This window comes from Cynocephalus volans, chromosome 13 (assembly GCF_027409185.1).
Source record: "Cynocephalus volans isolate mCynVol1 chromosome 13, mCynVol1.pri, whole genome shotgun sequence".
Taxonomy (NCBI): domain Eukaryota; kingdom Metazoa; phylum Chordata; class Mammalia; order Dermoptera; family Cynocephalidae; genus Cynocephalus; species Cynocephalus volans.
The window spans coordinates 60,936,137-60,949,895 of NC_084472.1; positions in this window are offsets into that span (position 1 = coordinate 60,936,137).

The window sequence follows — 13,759 nt, forward strand, 5'->3', positions numbered from 1 at the left end:
CATTTTCTCTTTTTGCAGGTTTATTATTTCAGAGATTTGCATGCTTTTTGGCCTTAAGTTGGGTCAAAAAACTTTTTAAAATAAGTAATTTCAAATGAAAGATGCAAATTAATTTGACTTGTATTATTCTAAGTTGGCCACCTTAAAAATCAATGTCATATTTGAATATATATGTTAGAAGTTCAAAAATATAATTACAATTTTATTTAATTGCAATTTTATACAATTGCAATTCAGATGTGCAAAAGCAAACTAAAAGTAGAATGTCACTATTTCTTTTGGTTTATCTATTTTTCTTAAATCCCACCTTAACAGTTTTCTGGTAATTCAATCTCTGCTGTATAGACAGAAGATCAGGTTATAGTTATCTTCCCCATCTGCTACACTGTCTTCTGATTCCCTGGACACTGGGCATTTGCTGGTTGGTACCTGATGGTGAATCAGCTTCCCTTCCACTCCCACTGACACTGAGAGTATTTTCAGATTGGTGCGTAAGTCCCATTTGATATCTGCCTTGAGCTCCAGCCAGCAGGCTATGTAATCACTGAGGCCTTTTCTATTAGTCAGGGTTTTCCAGAAAAACAGAATCAATGGGACACACACACACATACACACACACACACACACACACACACACACAGACATACACACACACACGTGGGTACTTCAAAAGTTTGTGGAAATATTTTTGTTACATTTTAATTCAACTTTTCCACAGGCTTTTCTTCTTTTAACAGCCTTATTGAGTTATAATTGGTATGTGTTAAAAGGTGTATAGTTTGATAAGTTTTGACATATGTACAGACTTGTAAAACTAGCAAGACAATCAAAACAATGACCATATTCTTCACCCCCAAAATCTGCCTCATTTCTACAAACTTTCTCGAACCCCTACCCCATGCCCCAAGGCAATCACTGATCTTCATTCTCTCACTACAGATTAGCTGGCATCTCCTAAATTTGTACATAAGTGCAAACATATAGTATGTATTCTTTTGGTATGGCTCCTTCACTCAGCATAATTATTTTGAGATTTATCCCTGTGGGTGTATGTATCAATAATCTTATCCTCTTTGTTGCTAAGTCATATTCCATTGTGGATATACATGTATATATACCAAACTTTGATTATCCATTCACCTATTGATAAACATTTGGTTTACTTCTGGTTATTAGTTAATACATACACAGATGCTTTAACATTCATGTACAAGTCTCTTGTATTTACATATAGGAGTGAAATTTCCAGATCATATGGTAGTTGAACATTAAAAATTTTATGGAACTACCAAACTGCTTTCCAAAGTGGTTGTACCATTTCACATCCCCTCCATCACTGTGTGAAAGTTTTGGTTAATCCACATCCATGTCAACACTTGATGTGGTCACTTTTTAAACTTTTAGCCATTCTAATGAATATGTAGTGGCATCTCATTGTGGTTTTATTCTGCATTTCCCTAATGACTGCTGATGTTCAACATTTCTTCATATAGTTATATGATATCTGTGTATTTTCTTTGATGATGTGTCTGTTCAGATCTTCTGCTCATTTTTTTCTTACTACTGAATTTTGAGAGTTCTTTGTATATTCTAGATGCCCAAAGTTTCAAAGATTTTCTCCTATATTTTCCTCTATAAAACACTGTATTTGATTTTAGTTTTCAAATTAAGTGTTTGAATGTTTAACCAGCTATTTGGGCATCTCTTAAACCGGTCAAGTTGACACACAAAATTAACCATCACACCAGTTTTCTGTGCAGCACCACCACCTTAATCCTGGATCCTTTGTGGAACATGGGGGTCCACATGAAACACCTTCAAAGCATTTGAAAGTCAAAGGAGAGGTGGGATAACAAACTCAGACCGTCTGCATCCCTTTCATGCCACATTGTCTTTCTTTGGCTATAGAAGCCCACTAAGGATTGGGCTACTCTGGGTGGCAGACCCCGCAAGTGGAAAGCAGGGCCATGCTAACTCCCCCATCTTTCAAGGATTTTCTCAACTTACTGGATACTGACATTTCAGAATTTTATCTCAGAGGGCCTAAGGGTAGTTTGGTATGAATTCTTCTCCTCCCTGTCTTTCTTTGTCCGTTGGCATACAATACTTTCCATTTATATGTTTCAAACTTCCTTAAATATTAGTTCCTAAGTAACAAAGACAAATCAATTATCTTCCATAAGTCTCAAGAATTCTATTTCAGCAGGCAGTTTTGAGTTTGCATTTCTGTTATCACAGCTCAAATTCTTGTCAACCTGTCCTTTGTTTCAGTTGACTTCCTCTAGTCAACTAAAGTGATAGTCACATACGCAGGAGTATCAAAGAAAAAACACATTTTTATATTTTAAAGACATAGACATACACAAAAACACATATACATTCTTGTTTTTTTTATTATTTTGAAAATGTATGTATGTATGTAAATGTACATATATGTGTCTATGTTTGCATGTGTTTGTGTATGTGTGTGTGTATAATATATATATAAAGAGAAAGAGAGAGAATGATAATCTAATAGATTACAGCTGTTTTAACAGGAATTTAAGTAAAAGTGATGAGAAATATTTTATGTAGTCAAATCTCTCATAATTAAATGAGGAGACACATGAGCAGACAATAAAATAAAGCATGAGAGAGTATATGATCAATCTGATAACTTTGATATGCACATACCCTGTGGAATATGCACAGAAGACTTCACTTCTAAGTTGTGCATCCTAAATTACTGCCCAAAATATGTTTTCATCATCAAGGACAAGTAGTTGATGGCCACATTGATTAAGGAATGAAAGCTATTCTTGGGTGGGAGAACATCTTGAATAACTGTGTGATCCTGACATATTTGGAAAGTAGCAATATATTTGCTATTAGCAGGATGTAAGGTGTTTATGGAAAACTGGTCAGCAGTAAGGCTGAAGAGCCAGCCCATAGTGAGATTACAGAAAGCAAGTGCATAGTACACACCACTAGATGTCACATTATTTTTTCACACAATACAATAAAATTCAAGTTTCCCTTTTCATATATTTTATGTTTAACAGGATGTGACAACTTTTCAAGAGACAGCAAAATTTCTTGATCATATAATTGAGAACATTAGGAGTAATAATATCCCTGAAGTGATGTATTGCTTTTGTGGTTTTCCCCATATAAATTAATTTGTGTACTTAGAATAACCAAAATACCTTGACTAGAAATATGACTTTGGCCGCAAGTTTAATGGCTTTAGACTAATAAATATTATTTTTATGTAGTCTGAACCAGAATATACATGCTTGCATTCTTTATCATATTTACTTTTTCCAGATACTTCCTATTTAGATAGATAATTGGGCAAAATGTTTCTGGTATTTTAGTTTTTAAAAGCATAAGAACCATTCTTATAATTTCCAGGCATTATCAGTAGAGCAATGCAAACAAAGAAGCTTATTATATGAAAAATATAAATGTGATATATAAATAAATAAAACTTTCAACATTACAAAGTCACTTGAAACAACAGCAAGAACAAATCTTGCTCCCTCTGCCAAAAAAGCACATGCATTTTTAATTTATTTTAAAAAGGAAGCAGAGTTAAGTTCATTTATTGTAATGTATAAATGTTGAAACTATATTAAAAATTAAAGTGTTGATATAATAGAGAATATTATATTACTCATGATAAAATAATGTCAATCTTATACCCATTCATCAAGTCTTTAAAAACTCCTAGCCTTGTCTAGGACTTTCAGCCAGTTTTCTCAAAAAAAAAAAGAAAAAAAAATATATATATATAAATTGAAGCTAGTATTTTATTAGAAACAGAAGTTTAATAGGTTTCTAATGCTACAACAGAAAAAATTTCTGAATGATTATGTTTCAATCACAGAAAACAAAAAGAACATTTATTATAGGCTCTTAGGATGTTGACAAAGCATCTTCATCTATTAGGATAATGAAATTGTCCAAACATGCCATTATATTAGGAGCACATTATCTAAAATTGGAGCCCATATTAGGGAAATTTGGGGAAATTTATTTCTACCTTTGTTAATGATGTATTTGCTTTCTGCTATGATCTAAATATTTGTTTCCCCCCAAAATTACACGTTGAAACCAATTCTTCAATGTGATGGTATTAGGAGGTAGGGTTTTTGTGAGGTGATTAGAGCATGAGGGTGTAGCCTCCTGAATGGGATTAGTTCCTTTATAAAAGAGGCCCAAAAGTGCTGCCTTGCTTCTTATGCCACGTGGGGACACAGTTAGAAGGTACCATCCATGAACCAGGATTTGATCCTCACCTGACAGTAAATCTGCTGGTGCCTTGATCTTGGAATTCCCAGCCTCTAGAAATGTGAGAAATAAATTTCTGTTGTTTAAAAACTACCCAGTTTATGGTATTCTGTTATAGAAGCTCAAGTGAACTAAGACACTCTCCTACCTAATTCAGAAATATGCACTGCTTATGCTTCTGGAAATTTAAAAAAATATATATATATACAGTCCTTGCATTGCTCTGTTTCAAAAGTAATAAGACCAGCTCACTTCTGGGAGAAGTCTACTTTCTTTAAACTTCAGAGGGACTGATTTATCAGGACATACTGAGAAAACATATTCTTTGAACCAGTCATAATTTCTTGCTTGACTATGTGCAAATCTTCTCTAAAAACTGTGAATTAAACAAAAGTAATATCTAAATCTGATAGATTATAACTCTACCAACTCTCTTTAAATTGGGTGCCTAATTTGCTTCTAAGCCTATTAATTTTATACCATGACTGTACATTCATCCTAATACACAATCACTTACTTTCACACACTGCTATTAACAAAATGGAAACTTCTTTTTTTTTTAATCCCAAGTGAAGTGTAAGTGTTCTAGAGGAATTAATAGATGTAACCCCAGTGCTTAGTAGTGACGGTGCCTATTATTTGGTAATTGGAATCGTGTATTGGTCAGTTGCTGTGTTCTTTAATTGAGAAGTGCTGTATTCTCTCAAATGATACAGACTGTGAAGTCCTAATGCCAGAAGGGGAAAGTTAAAGGAACATGTAGAATTTATCTTGCTCTAATGCCTACAGCACAGATTATTGCTAAAAAAAGAACTCAATGAATGAGGTCTGTTTATTTTATTAAGCTTACTTTGTGTTACCTAACAACATCAGAATAATTTGCAAATTGTGGAGTTTTCCTGATCAGTTCTCAGTCTCTATGAATTTGAAAGGTCATTGCTTAAAAGTAGAGAATCCTGGTTTCTTGTTGATGATTAAATTATGGAAAAAAGGAAAAATAAAAAACAAGCACATGCTAATATAAGTGCATGTGATGCAAAAAAAAAAAAAAAAAAAAAAAAAAAAAAAAAAAATGCCCAAACACAAAGAAAGGTAAAGGAAGAAGCAGGAGGAAGTGTCAAAAGTCATGCAAAGAGCTGGTAGTTTTGAATTCTTCAATGTGAATTTAGCCACTTTTTTTCTCCCCATTCTTCCTTAACCTTCTTTTTTTGTTTTGTTTATCTTATATTTGTTGTTCAAGATGATATAAAAATCACACACAGATATTTTTTGTATGCCCTTTGCAGAGAGATCATTACTGTGGGAAAAAAAGAAAACAAGTAAATTAATACAATGGTTCACATGCCACTTCTACCGTAACAATACCTAAGAAAAGTATCCTTGAATGATTAGTGTTGTTTTTATACCCACAGATGTCCTGAATGTATCATTTCTGTACCTAATTAGCAGCAATAATGAATAACATAATAACAATGAAAAAAAGTTTGGTATTTAATTTTAATGATAGACAATCTTAGTGATAATAATGTGAAAATTGGTAGATATGTTTTGAAAAAAAAGTTAGTCAACTCTTTATACTGTCTATATATATATAATATGTATGTGGTGATAATATCTAAAGTAATTTTAAAAAAATCATTGGCATCCAAATAAAATGAAAGCCTCTAGGTTAAGTACTTGATGTAAATAGAAAACCGGTATGGAATAATGGGTAAAAGCCTGAAATCTCGAATTTGCTGGCATGGGTTTGCATTTTAATTCTACCACTTATTAGTTGCGTGATCTCAGGCAGATTACTCAGTCTCTGTGTGCTAGTTTTCTTATTGTTTTCCTGGGAGTAATAACTGTACCTACCCCATTAAATGAGATAACACTTCAAAAGCAGTTAGAATATGACCTGTAATTGATACCACATAAAACTAGTGGAAGAGAATTAGAACAGCTTTGTTTGGTACCTAGAGGGAAAAAAATAAATGAAAGGATATGAATCCTCCCACTATTAGTAGTTTCCTTTTCAGGCCAGTAGCATAACTCAATAATTCATTGAGCACCTGTAAAAAGCAGCTGTACCTTTGTTCATCTCAGCACCAACCTCTCACCCTGGCCGTGTCTCTCATATCAAGTATTCCTCTCCATTATTTTTCAGTCAGAACACAGGTATTTAATTTGTTAAGATTCTATTCTGGGTTTATTAGAAAGCACTCAGCATGCAGAGGCTCAGTAGATGCTACTCATGTAGCAGACGCTACTTGTATAGTAAATGCCACTTGCACAGTAGACACGACTCGTATAGTAGATGCCACTCATATGGTAGCTGCCACCAAGATAAAGTGTTTGAACTTTGTTATTTACTTAATATTTAAGATGAGTGAACACAAAAATAAGAAAACCTTAGAATTTTCAAAGTTGTTATTTTGATATTTCCAAGTAAATCCCAAGTATATTCTTTGGTACAGATTTCCTATTCTGATTTTTTCTGTTAAAAAAAAAAAAAAGTAACACGGATGTAGATAGTATGTTATGAAGAGGGAGAGATTTTTGCTGTGGATAACAGTGCTAGAACAAATTAACATAACTGTGCAATAATGGTAAGTTACTATGATTAAACATACTGTATGATGTATCAACCTCTAATTTTGTTTCTACAATCAGTAAAATTGAAAATATTTTCAAGTAATTGGGTGAAATCCTCTATACAGAAATTGAATATGTCAAGTACTGATATGGGTAAGTTTTGAAGAGAGTTAAAAATAGATAATTAGCTCTACAGGGAAAGTTTTGAAAATAACAAAGAGGTCATCTGGGAGAAGAAAAAAAGTTTCTAAAAACTGAGGTGTCAGTATGAGCTGGACACTTGCCTAGAACTTCCTGAGCTCTCAGATTGGCTCAGATATGAGGAGAGATGATAAAAACGTACTCATTAGAGAACATATGGCAATGTGTCCTTAATTTTTCTTTTTAAAAAGAGAGAGAGGACAGGGGAATGCAGATAGAAACCAAGGGTGTAGATTTCATTGTCTCTTGTTAGAGATGATAACAATCTGCTTTGTGATTCAATTTCTAAATATAAAATTAGAACTATGAATGTCAGATGTTAAATATCACCCACATGTTTTAAAAGCTTTTTGTTGGAGTCATCAGCTTGTTACTTTTGTTTTTCTTCCATATAGTCCTTATATAACATAGAAATAATTTATTTTCTCCAGTAGTTACAAATTGAGCAAACTAACTCTTCTTTTTTTTCAAAAAAAACAGGTTTTCTTTTAAAACATTTATACCTAGAAATAGTTGCCACAAAAGTTGCCACTTAATTTCACAGCTTCCTGTCCCCATCTCCCCAATAATTGCCATAGAGGAGTGACTTTCCATCAGAGAACCTCATACATAATGTATAACATGAGCAATTAATTTCCTCCTTCGGTAATAGAAAATTACCCTGGGAGGGTCAAGGTGAGGAGGCAGTAAGCAATAGCAAGCTAATTATTCTCATGAATTTATTAATTTGTTGTTTTTTAAAAAAATTATTGTCCATATTAATTTTAATGTTTGAGTGAGGAGATAGGTCTATGAACCTTGCTAAAGGTAAAATTAATAATATATAATATAATGATTACCATTATCTTAACAACAATAATAACAACAGATAAAAGTGTCAAGTATTTGCTGTACATTAGGCACGGTTCTAAATTCTTTACATATTATTTCAGTTAATTCCTACAACATTCCTATAATTTATGTATTTTTAATATTCCATTGTAGAGATAAAGGTATCAACATAAAAGTTTAAATGACTTGCCCAAGGATACACAGCAAGGAAATATCAGCAACTGGAAAATAATTAAAAATTAACTTCATAAACCACTTAAGCTCATTAGCATACAAATGATGTAAAATTATAGAAATGTTAACTTTACTACATGTGAATACCATATATCATCTCCACTCCCTTTTATAAATAAAGCATTCTTTTGATTTGTACTTCTATATAATCATGAAAATATTTATGTTCAGTCTTGTTTGTAGATGAGTGTACTGGATTGAATTATGTCCCCCCAAAACTAAGGCTTGAATTGTGTCCCCCAAATTTTATGTATTAGAAACTTGGCCCCCACTGTGACTGTGTGGGAAATCCTATTATGGTAATTGAAAGGTGGGGCCTTGAAGATGTGATTGAATCATAGGACTGTGCAGTAGTGAATGGATTAAAAATGGTGTTGGGGGCATGGTTCTGAGGGTTTTAAAAGAAGAGGAGAGTCTCTCTCTCTCTCTCTCTCTCTCTCTCTCCTCTCTCTCTCTCCTTTCTCTTCTTCCACCATCTTGCAATGTGATAGCCCTGTGTATCACAGTGGTCACCACCAGCAGATGGACATTAGACTTCCCAGAATCAGAAATGGTAAGCAATAAATTTTGTTTTCTTATAAATTACCCAGTTCAGTGTGTTTTGTTATAGGCAACAAAAACAGATTAATACAATGAAGTAAATCGCTCAGCACTGTGGAAGTCCATACACTATTTTAAATATTAAAATAAATAAATGCAAAGGAACTGCATGAGATAAAGTTGCATAAACTATTTTAATATTCTCTCAGATACTTTAAAGACACTAAAGTTGCATTTTGGTATTTTGCTTATGATTTATATTAGAAAATTGAATTTTAAATTATTATTTGAACTATGTGAAATACCAAATTAATTTGCTATGTTAATATATCCAGTTTATTTATTAGTATAACTTATAAGGAACGATCATGAAAGTATTTTCTTTTATTCAATTTTAGATAAATTTGTATTGATCTTTCTGATGCCCCCCTTGGCAAAATATTACACAGTTTCCACAGCTTCTGTTCACTTGCAAAAATCAAGAAAATAAGTCCGTTTTCCTTTACTAGAAGATCTTTACCCCACGTTCAGTGTAAGATCTATGTCCTGTCCTCTCCTACTCAGTCTGCTGCAGGGCCTCTGGGACATGGGTAGGGACAGAGAGATGAAATAAGGGCAAGGAAAACATGGCGGGAGCCATCAGAATTTCACAGCCAGTGTCCTTTGTGATGAAAGGCATCTGACGGCTGGCCCTCTGTCCTGAAGCGCTTGCATGGGGTATTCAGAGACACATCTCAAGGACTTGAGACTTCTTTTCTTCAATGACTTGTTTGACATATCATTCGGTTGACTGATTTAAGCTGCCTCTCAGCTTCTACCGTCTGTGCAAAATTTCTACAGCTGCTATCACTTAACCTATGGGAAACTCATGCAGCTTTGCCCTGTCAAAGGATAGGAACTGCATTCCCCCAGCTACTGCCCTCTCCTCTTCCCTACCATGTCAGATAATCAGCAAGCCATCTTTAGAGAACTCTAGGATAAAAAGATCAGCAAAAAATTCTAATAGGTCCCAAGGAACTACCTTGTGATTGAGATGCTATTCTCTCCCGTTCCAGGAAATCACAATTTCAACAGAGAGACTTGTAGATAGACACATTTGAATATATAAAAAAGCCACATATTTCTTTCCTCCATTTATATATTTTTAATGTTATTTCTTTTTTATTGGTTATGATTATTCATGGGGTACAAAGCTGATGGTTATTACTTGTGCCCGAGATGTGATGCTGCCAGTATGGATCTGGCCATCACATCTTTCCTCCATTTATCTCTCTAATTAGTCTCCTTGCTTGCTCTGGGTCAAATGTGTCCCCCAAAAGTTCATGTATTGGAAAATTCATCTAAAACTTGATCATTTTAACAGTATTAAGAGGGTGAGAAATCCAATCATCTTATTTAAAATGTTGGTGGTCTTTGAGGGGTGATTGGATTGTGTGGACTATGCCCTCATGAATGGATTGATTGATTCATGAAGTAATAATTTATCATGAGCATAGTTCTGATGGCTTTATAAAGAGAGTGAGTGAGAAGGTTAGCTCTCTTGCTCATGTGATTCTCACCATGTGGTATGCTGCTGCAATGTAGAGAGTTCCCACCCAGAAAGCCCTGACCAGATGCATTCCCTGGACTTCAGAATTCCCAGCCTCCAAACTGTAAGAAATAAATTTTGTTTCTTTATCGATTACCCAGTTTCAGGTATTCTATTATAAGCAACACAAATGGACTAATGAGGTGCCTTTTATATGTTTGCTATCTAATACCATTGCATAGCATATATAAGAACTTAACACTACCTTGTATGTTTTGAGGAGTTCTGTGAGCTTTACAATTCATTTGTTACCAAGTTGTACTCTGAAATGTGAAGTAGGAGTCTCAGGCATGGGATGTGTTTTCATATTCCTCACACTACCTGGGAGCTTATTCAGATGAGACCTTTACAGCAGTCATCAAAGATCCTGTTTTGAATAAACAATATAACTTCATCAACCTTCTTGTTCTCCCAGGTAAAATATCAATAGGTTCAGACAAGTTAGAATGTCAAACTCATAATTTTTAGAAAGATTTACTTTAGAAAGTAAAACAGACTGGGATTAATTATTAATTCATTCAAGGAATATTTATTGGTCACTTACTATGTACTCAAAACATTTTTAGACAATAATAAAAGAACAAGACTGACAATTCCTTGCCCGTTTAGGGTTTACATTCTAGTAAGAGATAAGACACAAGATATGTGTGTGTGAGTGTGTGTGTGTGTGTGTGTGTGTGTGTACATATATACATATCACTTGAAAAGAAAACAATTATGAAGAACAAGACAAAGCAATGGCCACAGTGAGTGGACAGTGGTCAGATAGGTCTTTCCAAGGAAGTCACAGCTGATCACAAAACTGTAAAAAGTGACGGTATGAAAAATAGAAGTGTTTGGGGAAAGATTGTTTCAGGCATAGAATATAAGATTGGAACTGAGGTGGAAAGAGAAGTAGGAGAGACTGCAGAAATAAGTAGAGACAGGATAATACATGGCCTGTGGGTCAAGTCAGAAAGCTAATTTATAATTCAAAAGTGCCATGAAGCCATCAGGATCACTGGGTACTAGAAAAGAAGGATCTGTGTATTCCAGCAGAATAACATCAGCTGTTGTAAGAATGCACTGCTCCTTATGAGCCCTTACACATGCTCTGTCAGGTACTTGTGATTCTTGCTTTACATATCTCATTATGTATTCTTCATAATAACTATGTGAAATAATGGACTGGATCCAATTCTACAGATTACCAACTGAGGTTTGGAAACATTACGCAGTTTGACAAAGTTCACGCAGTTATTTAGATAAAAGGGAGTTAATGAAAACTCAGGTCTGTGAGACTGAAGTAAATGTGCTGAGTGAACTACTAGTATTGCTAATATTTTCTGATTCCTATAAAGAACTTTAAATATTTTCTTATTTTTACTATTAGTAATTTAAAGCTTACATATACACCTCTGAGTCAATTAAGGGGGATATTTAATAGCATGGGTATTATTGTGAAGCTGTGTTAGTTTCATGAATATCTACATTAATTTAGACTTTATTAAAATTTATAAAAATAAATTCTTCATATAGTGCTAAAAGCTTAGGAGATAGCTAACTGTGTTCTTATCACACCGATGTGACCAGAAAAAGATAAGATAGTTATTGAAATGTTACCAAGGATAATTTTTAGGAAGTTGAAATTCTCTACTAAAATCAGTCAGTATTTCCTGACTATTATATAGGGCTATTTTTTTAAACTATTAAATAGATACACAATCATGTATGTTCTTTTCCTATGTATGCTATGATTGACAATCCTATCATTAACTAAACCAGAATCTATTTTAGCACATATGCTTAGCACCACTGGACACAAACATTAAAACTATTGGTGCAGATACTGCATCAATGTGCATTTTTATAAGTTGTTTATGCAAATGTATAAGTTGTTTATAAGGCTTTCATCCATGACAGAACCTACTGAGATCCCCCAAAGACTCCATTTCATATTTCTAATCTATTTTCCATGGATTGCTTCATCTGTTGTTTAGCATACTTTCCAGTTCTTCAACCAAGATTGCACAGCACTTGTTTTTTAAATACAGGGAGCAATGCTTCACGGAATAATTCATTCAAATTTCCCTAAGTATATTTTTCAGTTTTTATGTCAATGTGATAGAAATATAAATTTTGTCTCAAATCATACATTTCTATTTTACTTGTAAGTTTTTGCTCTTAATTTTCTTTTGGTTAGTATTTTTATTTTTTTCTATGTAAATAATGATATTAATTCATAAGTATTCATTACAGCATATGTCCTCTTATCTACATTTAATATCTTCCTAAATTGTTGTATTTCAAATCTGGTTTTTCTCCTGCTTATGTAAAATGATAATATCTGTATCTCCAACATAATGTTGCCTGGTTCATATTGATGGAAAACTTTTTTCTATTACATGATGTGTATGTTTAAGTTTCAACGTACAGAGAACAAACACTGTAACCATTTAACTACTCTATCTATACTTGTAATTACTCAAAATATTTGATTTAAACATGTACGGCCAATTTGGTTCAGCTCAGTTTCACATGCTATTAATAAAAAATGATAATATAAACCATGTTATGAACATTGTATTTACTACTCTCTTTCTGTTCAAACTATAAATTTCGAAATCCACCTTGATGTGAATATAATAAGAATCATTCTTTAAAGGTCGTTTAAAATTAGAGTATTTTATTTTCTTATTGTCTAACACTACCATAAAGCTTTATGTCCAACAGCTTAGCATTTACTTCCTTCATAATTTTACAATAAAAGTAACTATTGAACCTAATTTTATATTCAGTAATAAAAAAATTGACACTGAAGTCTCAGTCATAGTGTAAGCCCTTAATACAAGAATAAATGCTTAGTATTGCATCATGCTTTATTTTATAAAGGTAAGAGTCAGTTAATCATAATATTTAGGATGAAAGTAATTAAAATTTAAATCCAATACTCCTTTTATCTATCCATATCATTTTTAGTAGAAATAAAAATTTACTTAACAATTTTCATACTTTCCATCAGTTTTATGAAGTTTAAATTTGATGATGAGTAAATGTTGACATGCATTTTGCACCTGTATTTTGCCATGATAAAAATATATTTTGGTTTGTACATAAAAATAATCTATAAAAAACTTCCAAATATATTTTCATGCCCCCTTTTTTAAACAAAGCTGTAATATCCAAAATATACAAATTTATACTACATAACTCTTATTATATACTAAGTATGTCTCCAAATTTGAAATCAGTTTCAGAAAGTGTTCTTAGCAAAGATTTTAAAACATCAACCTAGAAGGAATCATGAAATCTCAGTCAGAAACTTACATATTCATATAAAGTAAATGTTTTCTATCTTTTATGTATCACCTAAATTCTCCTACATGGTAAAGTTTATCTCTGTACAGTATCAGGAACTTAAAACACATAAACACTTTACTCTTACTATGTAAGAGTAAAAAAAAAAAAAAAAGCAGAATCAATGAAATAATGTTAAGATGGCCTAATTCAGTGCCTTTCTTGCATTTATCATTCAAAAAT